Source organism: Tenrec ecaudatus, chromosome X (assembly GCF_050624435.1).
Source record: "Tenrec ecaudatus isolate mTenEca1 chromosome X, mTenEca1.hap1, whole genome shotgun sequence".
In the NCBI taxonomy this organism is placed as follows: Eukaryota; Metazoa; Chordata; class Mammalia; order Afrosoricida; family Tenrecidae; genus Tenrec; species Tenrec ecaudatus.
In genome coordinates, this window is record NC_134548.1 from 45,390,362 (window position 1) to 45,395,470 (window position 5,109).

Here is a 5,109-nt window from a genome sequence, read left to right on the forward strand (position 1 = left end):
CGTTCAGTGGCTGACTGATCAGATCGCCAGGCTTTTCTTCCAAAGTACCTCTGCCCTAGACTTGAGACTCCAACCTTTCAGTAGCAGCTGACTCCAAGTGACAGAGTAGAACTGGTTTTCGTAGACTGTGCTAATTAAGAAAGCATATGAACAGAGATAACAAAAGGATAGGGGGAAAGGGGGAAGAGGTGGGGACGGAGAGGGCCAGGGATCGGATGGCATGTAACCGCATACCCCCCAGCCAGGGGGAAGAAACAGAAACCAGAGGAGAAGAGATTTGAAAATAATTCAAAATATACAATCTCTCAAGAGGCCACGAGGGTTGGGGTCGGGGGTCGGGGGGGGGGGGAGAAAGAGGGGAAAAAAGAGCAGCTGATCCCAAGGGCTCAATGGAAAGTAATGTCTCAAAAAGAATGATGGACTATATGTACGAATATGTCGGATACAATTAATCTATGGATTGTAACGAGATGTGGGAACCCCAATAAAATGGTTATTAAAAAAAAAGAAAGAAAGCATATCACCACCCAGGTCTTTCTCCTGTGGGTCCAAAAGGTCCCCCTTTTTGGTTAGCAGGCAAACGCACTCCTAGCACTGCTGTGAAGGCTGATGAAATCACCAACCAGGCCACACCTACCATATCCGGCAGACTCCGACTCACCCTGTGGGACAGAGTGGAAGCGCTCCTGTGGGGCTCCCAGATTGTAAATCTTTACTGGAGCAGTAAAGAGCCTCATCTCTTTCACAGAGTGGCTGGTGGGTTTGAACCGTTGACCTCGCCCACTGTGCCGCCGCCACCCCACCCCCGCCCCCAGGGCTCCTTGCCACACACAACACACACACACACGGCCACATGAAAATCCTTGGATGGAAGAGTTAATCACAGATCACGGGTTGTTTACTGGACATGGAAGATTGAATCAGAGCGGCTGCATTCGCAGAAGCAGAACTGCTGACGATTGATTCTAAATGTGACCTTGAGTACATTTGTCCTTCCCTAGGTTTCCCGCCCCCAATCTAGGAAACAAGGGGAGCACCCCCCACCGCAGCCCCCAGCGTGTTTATCTTGCTAAATTCCAAGGCCGTGAGGAGCAGCCATGCTCCTGGGAGACGGAGGATGAAAAGAGGCCTTAGATGTAAAGGATAAGCTATTCATCCTTAGCCCAGAAAAAAAGAACGCTATTTCACGAGACATAAATAGAATATGAAAGATTGTAAGATTGTGAGATGTCCTTGGGGGAGGGGAAGAGGAGGGATTTATTTTCTAATGCCAGTCTATTTATAGCAATTTCGGTCTTCATCAAATTGAAAGGAGGAAGACTGTACTAGAAGTCTGGCAAGAATAGAAACATCCATGCTTCTCCCCATCTCTTTAGGCGAATTACGTCACGAAGTAGGGTTGCTTTAAAGAAACTCTTACAGGGCCTCCCATCCAGAACCTGCTCTCGGATGGACAAAGAATCCAATTTTAGTGGGTGTTAAAATCCATCGAAGCATTTTAAAAAATGCTGACAGTCTTTTGGATTCCTTTTCTTTCAGTGAGTCATGTTAGAGCCGAGGTTTGGGAAAGAAGCTACTTTAGACATGTTAGTAATCGAATAATTTCACCCACCACCCATCTGTCAGCTTGCCCAAATGTGGTGGTTTCTGTGTTGCTAAGATACTGGAAGCTATGCCACCAGCAATGCAAATGCAAGCAAGGGTCACCCCTAGGGGACAGGTTTCAGTGGAGCTTCCAGGCTAAGGCAGACTATGAAGAAAAGCCAGTGAATAGCAAAGTGTGGTGAAGAAAGCCGAGAGTGCCCAGGTACCAGAAAGAAGAGCATCTAGGGTCTTAGAGGCTTGTCTTAAGATAGAGAAGCATTGGCTAAGTCCATGTGGAAAAAGCACACCAGTTGTGTGATCCACGAACTGTAAACAATAAAATCCAAACCTGGAGGAGGGAATGGTATTAGAACTTAAATTCTGAACATCTGGTTTTCAAAAGGCTGCACATTGATAATGAGGCCCCAAATCGGTGAATCCCCTCTGGTTATGGACCCGAGATGAGAAAGGGTTTGTTACCAGACAGAGCACCTTGCAGAATGGGTCACTGCAATGGCAGTTAGGTCCAAACGAGACACCTTGTCAGTGATCTCCTTCTTGACCCAATGTGCAATTGCTCCAGTTTTTAATATTTTCTGCTTTTTTTATCAATTGAGGTTTCTTCTTCATTTCATTGTGTCATTGTTGTTGGGCCCTTTGTATTCTGTCTTGATTTTGTATGAAAACCAGATGGGATAAAACTATAGAGACCACAGGTGGATCCGTAGATTCAAAGGGACATGAAAGGAGGCACTGGGAGCTAACAACAGCGAGTACAAGGAAGAAGAAACGTCCTGGACTTGATGGTGGTGATGGTTGCACAAGTCTTACGACCGTGATTGAACTTCTAGAATGGATGATATGTGATTTGTTAGTCAATGACATTTTTAAAACAAACTAATTATTTTAAAGTTTTAAGATAGCTCCTCCCCTTTGTAGCAATCATTCTTCTTGAGCCCAGAGTCCCTTTTAGCAGTCCCCAGAGCCGCCTCTCATCTTTTCTTGGGGTCAAACCTGGCTTCTTTGTGAGTTGCCTATTAGAGATGAGCTGTGGAGCCAAAGCTGGTGATCCACGTGCTAAGCCTGTCCCTCAAATCTAATCCGAATGGTGGAGGTTGAAAATGTTCGTTGTAGTTGATCTGAGAGTTGAAACCTGGAGATAGCATGAGCCCTGAATACTGCTGTCTCGTGGTGGCTGTTCTAGCCAAAGATGGTTGAATGGCATGCAGCGCTTCTCAAATTTAATTTTTTAAATAGCCAGTGAAAACCCTATAGAGCACAAGAGAATATTACCCAATACAGGGCTGAAAGAGGAGTCGGAAGATGAGTTGGAAGGTATTCAAAACTACACACTAGCTGCAACAATGGACTTGATCCTACCAACAGTCTTCAGCAGGACCAGGCAACGACTCCATCTGTTATAAGGTTGCCATGCGCCAGAGCCAACTCCACAGCAACGAATAACAATAATCTCCCCAACCAGAGGCACCTCGCGAGACAGGTCTGGTGATCTGCTTCTGAAAGGTCAAAGCCTTGACAACCCAATGGAGAAGTTCGACTCTGAGCATGTGCCATTGCCTTACGTCAGAGTTGGCTTAATGGTGACTAACCGCACAGACGATGGGAAGATATTCCTGCCCCTTTCAGACTTCCTTAAAGTCACATTTGTGTAACTGCTCTTCTGGAAGAATACAAATTTGAGAATCCAACGAGTTCACAGAATTGAGAGAGGAAATCCAGATTTCATTCCCTACATTGAGAGTGGCTTTGGTAAACATGGGAGCCCTGGTGGGGCAGTGAGCTAAGTGTTGGCCAGCTAAACACAAGGTTAGTGATTCAAATCCACTAGCCACTCAGCAGGAGAAAGATGAAACTGTTCTCATAAAGATTTAGAGTCTCAGAAGCTCTACTTAGGTTTGAGATGTGTCAGGATGGACCCAGTGATGGGGGATTTGGCTTTAGTAGACACCTCAGTATTTGTGGAATGCTATTCTGATTCCAATTCTCAGTCAGGCAAGTTTCCTAATGTGGGTCTGCTCTGGAGATAGGGGACCTGGGGAAACAGTCAGGCTTTAAATGCACACACACACACACACACACACACACACACACACATTCCCTTACATATAAGTTCAAATGTAACAATGCTCAAACTCATTCAATGAGTCCTCATTTCCTACCAAATGAAGTGTAGCTCTTCTGTGTAAAATTTAAACTTCTCAGTAAATATGTCCCTATCTGCAAGCTTTTAACTCTATTATGCCACCTGCCCCCATATAACCTCTTCTTTGGTCAAACTAAACATTTAATACTCAACTTGGCAAGACTTTCTTGCTGCCCTATCTTACAGTTCCACTCAGACAACTTCCTATCTCCTACTTTTGCATGTTGAAACCAATTCCAACTGTCAAGGTTACCAGCTGGGGCATATTTCTTCCGACCACAGATGATATACCATGTCACTTCTTGCCTGATAGCAGAGTCAGAAGACAGACTTGTGGGAAAGGAGAATTCTGGTCTAATTAGTATGTCTGTTTCTCACTGCTTTTGAGTCAGTCACAGACAACCCCATGTATATCAGAATCAGACCATGGTGGTCTATCAAGGTTCTAAGGATTGATTTTTGGAAGAGGATTGCCCATCCTTTCCTCCAAATCTTTGTCTGTAAACTCCCATGAGACTCCTTCAGCAGCCCAGCAATACAAGGCTCCACTTACCGTGACTGGACCCAGTTCTCCTGCACAGAAGGAGAGAATTCCACCACTGATCTAAGACTGCCCCTCAATTAGTATGTCTACACCTCACATATGCTCACTAAACAACTTGCCTGGGCTGGAAACTAGGTGAATGAATGAACGAACAAACGGAGGGAAGGAGGAACGGACGGACGAACAGATGTCCCTCCCAACCTTTCCCATAGATCAAAAAATGTCTGAAGGTAGGAGTGCCAGATTAAGCAATCTAGAGATCGCCCAGTTATATATTAATTTCAGATAGACAACAAATAATTTTTGTACAAACATGTGCCATGAAGTATTTGCGACATATTCTGAAACCATTCGTTGTTTATTTGAAATGCAAATGCACCTGGGCTGCCGGTACTGGGAGAGCAGGGGTTCCCCGGGCGCCTGCCTCCCCGCCCAGCAGGTGCTCAACATCTGTGCAATTGTTCGAGCACAAGTCCAAGCAGCGCCGCAGCTTCCCACAGCGGGAGGAGCACGTGCCAGGGAAGGACAGACCCCCTGGTTGGGGACCGTCGCGGAAAGTGGTCAGAGGACCAGCATTGGGGGCAACCCCTCCCGGAAGGCTCTCGGGACCCCGGCTCGGGATCCAGTTGGCCCAGCCCTCTATCTCGTGACTAGCCGACTCGGGCTGGGGGCGGGGCTGACCGGCTTCACCACCGCTCCCTACTATTGGCGCGGCCGCCCGTCACTCACGTGAGGCGCCGCCCACTACCCTGACGCGTCTCAGGCGACGTCTCCGCCGTAGGCAGCGGCGTAGGTGGCGATTGGCTGGGAAGGCGGC